This window comes from Belonocnema kinseyi, chromosome 7 (assembly GCF_010883055.1).
Source record: "Belonocnema kinseyi isolate 2016_QV_RU_SX_M_011 chromosome 7, B_treatae_v1, whole genome shotgun sequence".
Classification (NCBI taxonomy): domain Eukaryota; kingdom Metazoa; phylum Arthropoda; class Insecta; order Hymenoptera; family Cynipidae; genus Belonocnema; species Belonocnema kinseyi.
The window spans coordinates 141,157,377-141,172,125 of NC_046663.1; the positions used below are offsets into that span (position 1 = coordinate 141,157,377).

Consider the following 14,749-nt stretch of genomic DNA (forward strand, 5'->3'; position numbering starts at 1 on the left):
CCTTATACCGAGTTTTATACCAATCAAATGAAATCTTGAATCTTTTCCACATCTGGATACACATGAGCCACGGTGTGATATATGATGTGATGTGGGCAATTTTTTATAAAATGTTAATTACCTTGGAAAATTACTCTCGCTGATGCTGGAATACTTTTGTTTATTCCTACCTGATGCATTCGTCTGCTTTTATGGGAGCATATATATATATATATATATATATATATATGTTGCGACCAATGTTGCCATTGTAGATAACAGTAACTCTTGATTGGTTCACCATTGGGTGATAACGCAGCGCAGAAGCCGTTCGCGGACACGCCTGTCTTCCCCGAACCGACCTACAGTGCGTTTTCTGTCTCGTTTTCTCAGGGCTTTTCAATCACTTTCGCTCTCCCCCACCTGTTTCATTCTCGCATTCTCTCTCTCTCTCTCTCTCTCTATCTATCTATCTATCTCTATCTTCTCGATTCAGCGCAATCTGCTTATTTCGCGCGTATTACCCCTACCATAAATTCCCCCTCCCTGTGTTCAGGCTCGAATATCCAGCAAGCCCCTCTCCACATCTCTTTCGTTCGACAGGGTGTGCGGCCTCGTTTCATGCATCCCGTTGCCGCCAGTGCTCTCTAGTAAAAGCTGTCTCCACCCTTCGTCTTTCTTGCCTTGCCTCACCCTCACCGCAGAACTACCCTAACCAAGAGAGGGATGCGTAACTCCAAAGTTTTCGTGAAATGTTGAGCTGGCACTCCTATGCCCCTCTACTGTTTAGGAACTTACACGTACGCGCGCTTCTCTGTTGATCGAAGACCGAGCCTGTTTCACATTCCACTTCGTTAATAGTAAGATCGCCATTAAGGAACCTATATTCATTAACGGTTTAATACCAAGATCTTTGACAGGATACATGTTGAAGTCATTTGACTCCGCCTGTAACACCGGCAGTTTAACAAACATGGTCGTGAACTGTGTCGTGTGTGAAGGTGCCCTTTTTCCCTTTTATTGTTTTATTATCCCGTCTCCTTTTTCACCCTGTGTTTGACTCTAAATTCCGAGTGGTAAAAGGCTGGATTAATTATTAACCGGATTGCTGAACATTGGACGGACACTCGTGTGGTACAAAAAAGTTATTCTGGGTAAGTAACAAGATAAACGATCAGATTATGACTTCCCGGACATATTCTAAGAGGTAGTATTAACCATAAGGGCAGTGATAAATGAAAAACGGGACATGTTAAACTTTGATTTCGGGCAGTGTTAAAATTTTGCATTAAAATAGTAAATAATATTAATATATACATTAAATAAATATATTGCTACTTTATTATCTATGATTTATTGTGAATAATTCTGTTTGGAAGCAGATCAGTCTTAAAACAGTTTAGAGGTCTCGGCGCTTAAAAGAATCTGATTACTTTTCATGTATAACAGATCCTTTCACGTCTGTCATATCTGAAAATTCGGACATAGATGACCTTTTTTATTTAACTCGCGGAGTTAGCCATGCATCCAACGGGCAGTGTTTATATTTCCTCAGGATATGTCAGGAGCGATTGAGTTACACTAAATTGTATGTTAACTGTTCGAAAAGCCAAGAGTTATTCAATTTTTATTCGTGAGCTGTCACTTATTAAGTTTAGAAAAGTATATGCATATTCAATGTATTTAAAATCTCGCAAATCTCAATCCATTGTCAATTTGTGTTAAAATCGTCATTAGTAAATGAAGTTGCGAAAGTAAATTTGAATCAGAAATGAAAGCGTCCTCTAGTGTGGCCCTAAATAACCTGAAGCCACTTTTATGTATCCCCTAAAAAAATCCCATATGTAAAAGATTGTAACGTATTTTCTAGACGTTATGAGATCTTCAATGAATGTTTATAATAAAATAATTTGTTTAAATACATTTTCAATTATTTAAATAATGTTTGTTTCCTGAAGTATATAGTTCACCAACAAAAAATCAGGAAAAACACTTTATCACACCAAATTTTCACATATTTTAAATGTTTTGGTTACTAATTATATTTACTAATAAGGTCATGCATGTTCAAAAGTTTTAATTGTTTAAACAATTTGATTATTTTAGACTTTTATTTTTGTGATTTTTCGAAAAATTTAAATATTTTTAACTGGTTTTCTAAGAATTCTTCAATGTTTAAGCAAATTAAATTCTGAATAGGGTGACACTAATAACACTAATAACAGACCCAACCTACAACTAATTGTGTTCGCCTTAAATTTTGACCATTCAGAGCGAAATTGTGAAAAAGTTTTACCCGTACATTGCACTTTCAAAATAAATAACAATTCAGTCAACGAATTCTAGATGATTAATTTAATTGAGAATATTTGACAAGATTTAAAAAAATTAAAGCACGTTGAGTTTTCACGCACATTGCTTAACTGACCTGTAAATTAAATTTAATACATATGTATATTAAATTCACTACACCAATGTATGCTACATTTTTGTAGCGGCAGTGAATATTTGATTCACACACATGTATATTAAACCTCGTACAGATTTTTCTAACAGTGTACTCTGTTCCTCGAGAGAAGACCCTACAGAACGACCAATTTTGGTTTCCTTCGCGCAGTCCATTGTTCAATTTTTCAAGAAGACGGGATTCCTTGAGATATTTCAGCCAATCTAAAGTGAAGCTGTTCAAATTCGTGAAATTTTTGTTCCTTTGATATAGATTGATTTACGTGACTGGCCAACAGTGGACTTTATGTTTTCTACTACTTTTCTGTTTGTTTACCGACTTAGTTTGGGTGAACTTATTCCAACAGGGGTCTTTTGTCCACAGGCAGGTCAATTTAGGAAAATTAAAAAAAAATTATATTGAAATTAGAGATTTGAATATATCATAATCGGCATCTACGAATTTTTCCGATTCCAATGATATATTACTTGCATAGGAAAGTTGAAAATTGAAAGAAGTTTAATTGAAGAAATTTTAGCACAATATTCAATTTGGTATTGCTTACTTCCCCAATTTTCAATCTTTATGGATATATTAATATATTCGATATCGGAATCATTCGAACATTCTGAATATATTACTTTCAAATAGGGGATTGCAAAACTATTAATTTTTAACTATTTAATTAGGGACCATCCATATACCACGTGGACCGTTTAGGGGGGGGGGGGTATGGCCAAATTCCACGCTTGTCAAAGAGGGGGATCGAAGGGGTCGGGCTAGAATCCACGTGGAAACTCGTTCCCCTAAATCTGTGAAAAATATTCTGAAATCAGAGGTACACTCGAATTTTGTATATTGTGCTTTGAAGACCAATAATATCTATATTTTCATAAAATACGTCCACGTGGGCAGATTAGGGAGTTGGGGGCGTTTGTCAAAATTACACGACTGTCCACGAGGGGGGGAGGGGTGGTCCAACAGTGGAGAAAAATAGTTCACGTGTTATATGGATGACCCCTTACGAATTGGCAAGTGAGTGAAAAACTCGAGCGGCTACCTAGACCGCTGTAATTCGAGACCTACGCGCGCTGAGGTCCTTTTCTTTTATGGCAAACATCTCGTAAAAATCATTCAAACTATTTGAAAAGGAAAGCCAACGAAAGTAATAAATATTAAATTAAGAGCAAGGCGCAGTAGCGCTACATTACTGCTGACAGTTCGCGAGTTCGTGCCATTCTCGACTGCACCTGTAAGCATCCTATTTTTTCCATTTGGGTGATTTATATTTTATGTTATAAGCAAATTTCAACCTAAAATATTCAATCTTCAATTTCTACTAAAACCAACTTTTATAACTTTTATAACTGCTGTAGTGTGATACCTCTACACGAAATCTTTATTTTCCCGGAACAGAAAAAGTTTTTTCTATAAACTCTTTTTTATTCTTATTCAGCCTCCTCAGTAGATAGGTAGGGGGAGTTCTGGCTCACTTTTTTCCGTCCGAATAGTAAACTTGCGGCTAGAGAGAATAAGACTGTAAGATTGGTTTCGCTCCTTCTGCTGGCTTACGAATCACAGTTTTGAACCATCTCCACTATCAATATTGGAAATTAATACTTAAAAATCATGAGAATTGAACTTTTCAAACCCAAAAATATGGAATAGGAGATGATATGATACACGATATCACAATATTAGGTAATTTAATACATGCTATTCCCGGAATTGAAATTTTTTACCCCAAAATAATATAATTTTTATAGATTAAATTTTTATCGCAATGGTGCGTCATTGAAAATTTTAAAGATCTGCCGACAGGGGCGTCATATTTCATATAATGTTAAACAATTCCCGGTAAACAAAATTCCATTCTGAAGATGTCATCATAGTCCTTTGTCAAGAATAGATTTCATAGCTGCACTACATCTTCACCCTTCTTGGATTTAGCTGGAATAGCCCAAGAAAAGTTTTGAAAATATATCAATTACAGTTAAGATGTACATGTATCCTTTGTTTTCTTTTGCTTGCCAAGTCTCATCGATGCTACGGATATCAAAGTGTCGACGTTGGTAGTTTCTTCTAGCAGGCCTATGTAGCGCTTTCACTAGTTGCAGCTTTTCGTTATTCATTTTTGAGTGTTCAGCTTGGCATCCAACTGAGAAATGAGCTCTGAATTTCGATCCACTAGTTCTTGAGTTGAATCCACATCAACTTTCAAAATATGAAAACTTGTATATGTGGAAGTTTTTAGAGTTTCAATCATCATGTTATTGTTAACAATTTCGGTTCGCGGGGAAGCTATGACATAATTCAGAGTCTGAATTTCTTGCTGTAAAACATGCTGCATTATATTTAAATTTACTGCATCATCTAAATGTTTTGCTTTAGCTACATTATACAGCTTTTTCTTTCTGATATCCTAATGCCCGTCGGTGGTGAATTTGAATCCAACTCCTGGTTGACCTCGACTTGACATCCTAGCTCGCTTAATATGACGTCCGAACACATCGATACTCATTTTGCAAATGACCAAAATATTGAAAAAGCACTGATTAATAAATAATTCCAGCATCTCGTAATTCTTCAATAATTGGCAAAATTTCATTTGTGTGACTTGAATTTTCCGCTGCTTGAGATGCCATGAGTAAACGCTATCTATCAACTAATTCCTTTGGATCATCCCAATAAACATAGTCTAATTTATTAACCTCTGTACCTACCGTATATTTTGGAATTAAACCTTTGTCCATTGAAGAGCGTTTTTCATTTTTTTATTGTTAGTTTTCAAAGGCGAAAGAGTAATTAGTTTTTAAAATAAAATTTCTATATTTGAAAGATTTATCATCACGAAAATCCCCATCAACATTATAATGTTTTCGATGCAAATTTGTTTAAATTGCAATATTTTTATAATTTTCAAGGTCTCCATTATTTATAACAGTACTATTTGGTAACTTTTTAAACAAAAGCTTAAGCAAACACACAGTCTTTGGATAGATAATAGTGCCTAGATTAATAAGATTTTTAATGAAACTTATCGCAGAATCTCCAATCATTAGTCTGTCTTCTGTCCCCCAACTTTTGAAGATAATCAATTGCTATATCATTTGATGAAAAGGGAACTGGTGTTTCTAAATCCTCTGAAGCCTCAGAATAGTATGCTGAAAAGAATGAAGTTTCATCATCATGTTGATCATTTTGCTCTTCACCTTCATTTTGAAACTCTTGCTGAAATTCTTCTTCAGATTCACTCTTTATTTCATTTTTTATTTTATTCTTGACTTCATTTCCGATTGGATCAATTCTTTTAACAGTTTCAAAACCATTAACTATTTTTTCAAGTGGTGTAGTGATGGGCTTAAAGGTATCATTTAATGTCTGGTCAACTGTTTCTTTACCCAACTTTAGTAATCTATGCTTTCGTCGAATCGCTTCACTAGCTTTAGCAATTTCATGCAAAATATATTTTTGCTTATGCAAGCCCTCTTCACGTGTAGATATGTTAATACCGTAGTGTTCAAAGTGTAACTGTCTCTATGTGCACTGTTAAAAATGTTTGGAGTTCTATCACACATCTACCACAATTCTACAATACAAGCGTAAGGTAAAATTGCAACCATGGTATTGGAATGACTAAATTGCAATACATGTATTGTAAGTGTTGTAAATCGTGAAGTCATCGTCCAGTATTCCAATACATTTATTAGAGTGTTTTTAAGACGAAAATTGTACACAGGAAATTACCAACAGTCAAAATTACTTCAGATAGTGATAGTTTAGATTGTTTCAACAGCCAAAATAACTAAAAATTGTGAGTCGACGATCCGCGTGCACTAAGTCGAGCACCAAGTAGTTTAATACGTATTCGACGAGAATTTTTTCAAAATTTAGATTGTTCAAACAGACAAAATTACTAAAAATTGTGAGTCGACGATCCGGGTGCACCGGGTCGAGCACCAGGTAGTTTAATGCGTATTCTACGAGAACTTTTTGAACATTTAAATTTTGTGAATAATGAAAACAGTTCCAAATGGTTAGTCGACGACCCGCGCGCACCAGGTCGCGCCCCAGATAGATTAGCACATATTCTACGAGAACTCATTTAGAATTTAGATTATCACAACAGCCAAAATTACTAAGAATTGTGAGTCGACGATCCGGGTACATCAGATCGAGCACCAGTAGTACAATATGTGTTCTAAGAGAACTTCAAAAAAATGTAAACTTTGTGAATAATGAAAAAAAAGGTTTTTTTCAGATCAACATTTTCAGATCTTAATCCATTTGGGTGTATTAATAGAGACAACAAAGCATTTGTCTTTCTACAGTTGGAACGTCCAAAAAAGATTGCTTGTACACTGTTTGGTAGCGAATGTCCATGCCATTCTTCTTCTTTCGCATGTTGTACAAGCGAATCGAATTTATCGATAGGTTGCATTATAGGTTGTGCTTCAAACTGCATCTTGACTATGACTGAGTGAAAACCTATAAATGTCAGGTTTATATAGGTTCAGTCTTTAGTCTGAAAGTATCTCTCAAACAGATATGTTCGTTCACGGTGACGAACCTACGGCCAGTCGTAAGCGATCCTCGAAAGAGGCAAGACGTAGCAAAGGTCTGTTGAATAAAATTCTTAATAATCTTCCTATAGAGTTACATATTCCTGGATACCAGCACTGTGGACCAGGCACAAAATTGGCAAAACGAATTGCTCGAGGTGATCCTGGAATCAACCCTCTGGACGCTGCTCGTAAGAAGCACGATATAGCCTACACACAAAATAGAGAGTTTCTAACGCCATCTGTCAATTTTTTGAAGAAGCAAGATATGAAATCAATGCAATAGAAATTGATAGAAATAAAAATGTTGGTCTCTTGAAAATAGTCTTATAAACAATTATGTATTCCTGAATCCTGGAAATCACGTTACATACATAATATTGGTTGGCTTGAAATAAATGATAATAATCAATCACTAACCATCGCCACTAGTTACCTTGATGTAGCCATACCTCTTAGCATGATATCTGGTTTTGCTGAGAATTATCACAAAATCATTGGCAACGCTAAACATGAACTTATTTTCACAAGATCAAAAAGTGATGTAAATGCAATCATGCGAGCAGCCCCCATTGAGCAGTATAAAATTGAAATTAATTAAGTAGAGTGGTTATTGCCTAGTGTTAGATTGTCAGATTCACGAAAGTTTCTCTTCTTTATGAAATGTATACAAACTTTCAAGATAATTACTATGGTAAAGAACCGCAACCATTCCTGTCGAGAGGAGAATTGATAGAGTATGCACTTCTAGTAGTAATTGACTGTTCTAAGCAAAATGAGTCCTTGAAATACGGACCAATTGATGTTCGATTGGAATTTGAAACTAGTGAAAATTTTCCCGCTCAAACAACGGCATATTGCTTAATTTTGCTTGATCGTATACTTGATTATAAACCAATAAGTGGTGTGGTGAAAAATTTGGTATAAAAACTACTGCAAGCAAGTAGAAATAGTTTAGTTGCATATATATAATTAATTATATTCTATTTATTTTTAAGTATAATGTACTGGTTTTTTTTATTAAAAATAAAAAAACTTTTAAATGAAAAGAAAATTGTGTTGTTTTTTCAGAGTTCCTTGAACCTATAATAATAATAAGTGCGAATAGTAGATAAGCAAATGATTAGTTGGTAAACATCGGTGAAATTGGAATGTACGGTCTGTTGGATCAGGTTGCATCCAATAGCTACATCAGTTTAGGAAAATGATTAGCATTGGATTCTTCAACTAGAAGTAAATTTGCTTAAGAAACGTTATTTTCAGGTTGCATTAAATAAAAAAAGAACAATTTAGATTCAATTAATTTTCTTTTATTTACAATAACTGGTATTTTACAAACAATTGTACAGTTTTTCTATTTCTTCTTCCAATTTACATATATACTTCTGTTGTTGCTATTTCTGCCTCTCTCACTCCACGACTAATATATCCACATCACTCATCATATTTATCACCTCGCTTGTTTCTACTCATATATACAAGTTTTTGAGAATCGCTGTACATAATCTCAACTCTCCTTTGAGAATTGAATTATTTTTTTTTGGAAAATGCATATTAGTTTTTGTAAACATCCATTGCCTCCCGTGATTGGATTTTGTAGCCCCATGGAAGTGTATGACGCCCCTGTCTGCAAATATCAAAGGAGAACGTTTAATTAATTTAGTTCACATAGATAAGGATTCCAGGAATTGACGATGACGTCATCAGAAGGAATTTTGTTTACCGAGAATTTTTATAATATCACGAGGGTGGTTGCAGATCTTGGAAATTTTCAATGACGCACAATTGCGATAAACGTTTAATACATACAAATTATATTATTTTGTGGTGAAAAACTTGAATCCCGGAAAGAGCAGGAATTAAATAGCCTTAATATTGCGATATTGTATATCATATCTCCTATTCCATATCATGGGGGCTGAAAAGATTCATTCCCATGATTTTTAAGTATTGGCTTCCAATATCGATAGTGTAGATAGTTCAAAACTGTGATTCGTAAGTCAGGACAAGGAGCGAAACCAATCTTACAGCCTTCCGCGCTCTAGCCGCAAGTTTGCTATTCGTACGGAAAAAAGTGAGACAGAACTTCCCTACCTATCTACTTTCCTCATATTTCGAGAGCAAGTTTTCATTATATTTTAAATTTGAAAAATAAATTTTCAGTCGTTGTTTAAAAATGATTTTCAAATCCCCCGAAATTGGAAACGATAAATTCTTGAATGATTTACTTGGATGTGATTAACTTTTTCGCGTCAAAATCATTTTCTCCAAATTAAGCAACTTAATATCTAAGGAGTAAGTTGTTATTTTTGTTTAAACTGAAAACTGAACTTTTAAGGGGATTTATTAGAGTTCTAAACAGGAATGTAAGATTTTTCCCGCAATTTTGAATATTTTTGTCTGATTTTTTGCAAGCGTAATCAAAATATTAGTCCCTCGGATTGCACGAAGCCGGTTTTTGGGTCAAATGTTTATATTTTGGTGAATAATAAAATTGGAGAGAACAATAGAGAAAAATTGCAGTGACACTGAGCTTAGCCTTATGCGGATTCTCGAGGCACTCTTCATCGATCCTCGTAAAACTCACGAGGCAGACGCCCTAGAGCGCAGTGAACTGCTCGTAAATCATGACCCTTTCATTCTTATGAGATGCAGACCAGGTAAAAAACTGAAATGAGGAAGATATGGCTTGATTCAGTTTTAATTAGCAGAATTAGTTTATTGGTATAATTAAAAAAAAAAGATTCATGAAAATCGGTTAATATTTGCAGTAATTATGGTAAAATTGAACTATTTACAAAAGTGTACCCTTCATGGAAAAGTACATTGTAAGATGTACAATTTCGAACTGTAAAGCTGACGTTTAAAGTGTAACCACTGTGGAATGAGTAGTTTTCAAAGCACTGAATGCAATGGGAACCAGTAATCTGAAAGTATACTAGTCGAAATACCATTTGTAGCAACACATGAAGCAGCTATTACAGTTTGACATTGTAAAGTGGAATATGATTAGTACACGCTATTCAAATTATTGCTCCTCATTGTTATGTTTAACTTACAAGCTGGTAGACGTTACGTTTTCCCATTGTGAAGCGTATTTGTCATTTGCAGATTCAGAAAGTTAAAATTGAATCGGTTTGCGACTATGTGAATCGGTCATTTTCTCTAGCAGCTCCTAATCTGCCATGTACTGCAATGGCCATTTCAAGCAAGGTCACATTGAATCTGTTTCCTTCTTCTTGAATGAGACCGAAGTGTTTTAGGTTAAGCTGCATACTTCACACGATTTTATTACACAGTAATACAAGATGATGAATTTTAAATGTAGATGAATTTAATTTTTGCATTAAATTAAGTAAGTCACTTAATTTCAACCAGAAACGGAACTTAAGTGCAGTGTCTCCTATCTGATTATACGATTAATATGATAATTAACTGACAGGTATGTTCAGTTTAGGGTGATTTTCATTCGCGCACTCTGAAATTCAATTTGTACTGGCAGAAAGGCGTGCATGAAATCCGATGCGGCGATGCGCAAACACTTAGACGGATTTTGGCGATTTTAGAAGAGGTGCCAAGAGAGCAGCTGAGAGTAGCCAATATGGTGTCGATAGCGCTGGCTGAATATTATCGATCAACACTGAGCTCATGGTATAGTCGTTTCGTCAACGTTTCTTATTTTGATATATGTACTCAGATCTATAACGGATTTTATTATGAATATAATAATCGTTTATATGTAATAAAAAAAAATACAAAAAAGGACTGAAGATTTACGTTGTGTACCTGGTATTTCAATAGTCAGCTGACTTTAATTAACCTATGAGTTTCATTTCAGACGCACGCGTTGACAAAGCCAACAATCTTCTGTCTTAAATTAACCTATAAAGTATATTTAACGTACATAAAGCAGTTGACTTTCAACTGGCGAATGATCCTTTTGGTTGCATCTGACAATCAACCGCCTTTCTGTACTGAAATTCAGATTCCTGTATTACTGTGTAAATTCATAAATTATCGAAAGATTAAAATAAATCATGCGCAAGTCTGCAAGATTCTTTTTGCTATTTCAGTTCTAGATGTTGTAAAGGCCGTTGCGGAATATAAGTTGGTCAACAAAATTATAATGACTAAAAGACTTTAAAAAACCAATCGGCGGCAATGTGGAATTCCAGTGACAGATACGCAATTCTCTTTTGTTAAAGCTCCATCGGCTTTAACGAACACATTCTCATCATGTATCTCGTTCTTCGCTCTCGACTTTATCCTTGAAATTTTATATAATTCCCATAAATGTATATTATTATAACTCATAACTTACGTTTGTATTAAAACAGACGTACTTTCATTGTCCCGTTTGAAAAAAATGCGAATTCTTTTTAAAAAATATTGTTATTAAACATTTTATTGCAACTTAAATCGTTTTTCCATAAACTGAATTTGCTTATTTCTAATATTTTTTTACGATTTAAACTTTACACATACGGTCTGCCGAGCTGCCTTACCGTTTGTATGCTGTGAAACTTAGAATTTTTGATTTTTTAAGAAAATTAACATTGTTCTTTTCAAAATTTTTCTTCTCTTGCCTTCTTTCATGTCGTGAGTTATTTGGCTTAAAATGTTAATGTTCGTGTTTTTTTGGTATTTTGTAAATAATTTAACTCTGGTAATTTTTGGTATTATGAAAAAGTCATCAGGTTAAATTGTTCAACTTTTTGAATACTATAAACATACGTACAGAAAATTTTTGAATTTTGAAAAAAGTGGTCTAAAAAATATTCAAAATGCGCTCACTTTTTGAATTTTATATACAAAATAACTGGCTGACAAATTTCACATGCTCACAGACAGACAGGCACACATACATACAGACAGACTGATAGACAGATACATTCGTGAAAACCTATTTTTCAGATTCAGGGGGGTCTCAAAACGTGAAGATTTGACAAAAATGTGGGGGGGGGGGACTTTAACACAAATTTAATACCTTCTCTAATGAGAAGGTAAAAATGATTATTTGTCATGAATAATTTTTTTATAGTTCCGTTTTTGGTTTTAATCGTAAAAAAACAGAATTAAAAACATAAAAAATTTAATTTTTGAAAAAACCACATACGCGACGAAATGAAATTAAAAGACAAAAGTTGTGTTATGAATGTGCCCACACAACGGGCAGATTTTTTTTACTGTTCATAATGTTTTTCATGATTAAAGCCAAAACTACGCATCCTATCTAAAAGTGATTAATAAGAAAGTTTTAGATTTTTTTTATGCATAATTTTTGTTCTTTCACCTCTTACCGCATTTTGCACAGTTTGGACGAATAATGTACTTTTTGGATTTCTCATTTTTTTTATTCTGTCAAAATTTGAATTGTTTATTTTTCAACAAAATTCAAAAAGTTCGGGACACTAAACGAGTGTACTAAAGGCCAATCTAATAGATTGATTTTTTCAAAAGTTATCGTGCTCACAGACAGACATAGATACAGACGTAGAAAAATTTTATCTATGTATTTTTTCTTAGCTTGTGTCGTGTGTCGAAAAATTTAAGGTTTGTATTTTCACTGCTTTTTTTATAAATAAAATAAAAACTACGCGTCTTATAAAAAGTGATTAATAACAAATTTGTAGATATTTTTTGGGTGCACAATGTTTTTCTTATCAATTTTTTCCTATCTTGCATAGTTTAACAGTAAAATGCAATTTTTCATTTTTTATTATTTTTTGTTCGATCAAAATTTGAATGATGAACTTTTTGAAAACAATCAAAAAGTTGTTATGATAATCTTGTCGGGCTATTAAAAATTAACATTTTACTTTTCAAGTACTATGAGCAAGTGTACAGAGAATTTTGGAATCATGAAAAAATTTCGTCTCAAAAACTTAAAAGTACGTTCACTTTTAGAATTTTTATCCATAATGGCTGACTAATGAACTTGGCATTTAGCGTAGGGTACTAAAAGAGTGTACCAACGGCCAATCTTATAGATTATTTTCTTCCAAAGTTATCGTGCTCATAGATAGACAGACATCAAGACAGACACATTCGTAAACACCTGTTGTTCGGATTCAAGGTGTCTCAAAACGTGGACCTTTTGACAAAAACTGGGAGAGGGGGTCAAATTTTACACAAATCTAATACCTTCTCTGATGAGAATGTAAAAATGACTTATTCATCATGAATAATTTTTTGATACTTTTGTTTTTGGTTTTAATCGTAGAAAATAGCAATAAAAACATTTAAAAAATAAGAAATTCTTAATAAAATTTTTTGAAACCCCACCCACGAGACGAAAAAGAAACTAAAAGACGAAAGTCGTGATTAGAATGTACCCACGCAGCGGACAGATTTTTTTGTTTTTTACTGTTAATGATGTTTTTCATTATTAGAGCCAAAACTACGCAACCTATCAAAAAGTGATTGATAACGAATTTAGAGATATTTTTCAAATGAAACATTTTTTTCTTCTCATCTTTTACCGTACTTTACATAGTTTGTCCGAAAAATGTAATTTTGGATTTTTCATTATTTTTTATGCTGTCAAAATATGAAATTTTGATTTTTCCCAAAAAGTCAAATACTTATTATAATAATCTTGTAGGGCATTCAAAAAGCAACATTTTTCTTTTCTTGACTTTTTTTCATACCGTGCGTTATTTGGCCTAAAATGTTCATTTTCGTGTATTTTTTGGAATTTTGTAAATGCTATAACACAAAATGTGCCCACTTTTTGAATTTTTTAACCGAAGTGGCTGGCTAACGAACTTGACCTTTAGCTTAGGACACTTATTGACTCTACCAAAGGGCAATCTAATAGATTTTTTTTCAAAAGTTATCGTGCCCACAAGAAGACATACAGACAGACATACATACATACAGACAGACATACAGACATACCCATATGATAAGATTCCTCGGAAAGTGCTCCACGGAAATTCTACGGAAATTCCGCTTGGAAATTCCATTGAATTTCCGTAGAAATTCTACTAACTTTTCGTCTGCAATTGCCAGCCTGTAATGGACTCTTGTAAGTTCCTATACAATTTTGCTATCAGTAAAGCTACCCCAGGTCGACTCCAGTAGGTCACGACCGTCGTCCCACGACCGTCGTCACAACAAATTTCGTTTGCACCAGGTGCAAAAAATATTTGTTCCTCGAAGAAGTTGAGTTATAAATTAAGCTTAAAGGGAACCAACCAATTTTTTTTCTGTCTCGTCATTATTCATTAACTTCGAAGTGTACCACCTGTAAAAATATATATCTCCCACGAGAGATCCGCTTGAGCTGCAGTAGTGTACGAACGTGTTGGCATAGAGCTCCTCAAGGCTTTTGTCGCGTGTATATGTAATTTAACTGTAATACTGAGACTCTAATTTTCGTGTCTCAGTGTTTTTCCGGTCTATTTTGTGAGCTGCTTGGTGTACTAGTGTATCTTCTTTTCTGAGTGTCAGAACCCCCTTTTTGCGTTTTTTCACTCGATCTGATGTGTTTCTTATTGTTTCGTGCTGCCTTACATTCATGGCTAAGTATGTACATCCAAGTAGTTTAACTTTCTCCGGTGAATCATCCATACATATAAACAATGGAAGGTGAAGATACACATTTGCACAAATCTATTGATAGATTAACTAAAAGCATTGAGCAGCTCATTTCTTTTCATGCTGAATTACGCAAGGAGGTCAAAGCCATCAATGATAACAGCAAAGCTATTTCCTCGGAATTTTCTAAAATACAGAAAAAGCTTTCTACACTGGAGAA

The 14,749-nt window shown here is 34.0% G+C and overlaps 1 protein-coding gene across 2 annotated transcripts in view; it reads left to right on the forward strand.

Annotated features, from left to right (window-relative positions):
* Positions 1 to 602: 602 nt before the first annotated feature.
* Positions 603 to 14,749, forward strand: part of LOC117177326 (homeobox protein OTX2-A-like) — a 643,707-nt gene continuing 629,560 nt past the window's right edge. For both annotated transcript variants that reach the window (XM_033367948.1, XM_033367949.1), the window contains exon 1: positions 603 to 1,133. The gene's annotated coding sequence lies outside the window, so the exon portion shown is untranslated. The remainder of the gene's footprint in view (positions 1,134 to 14,749) is intronic.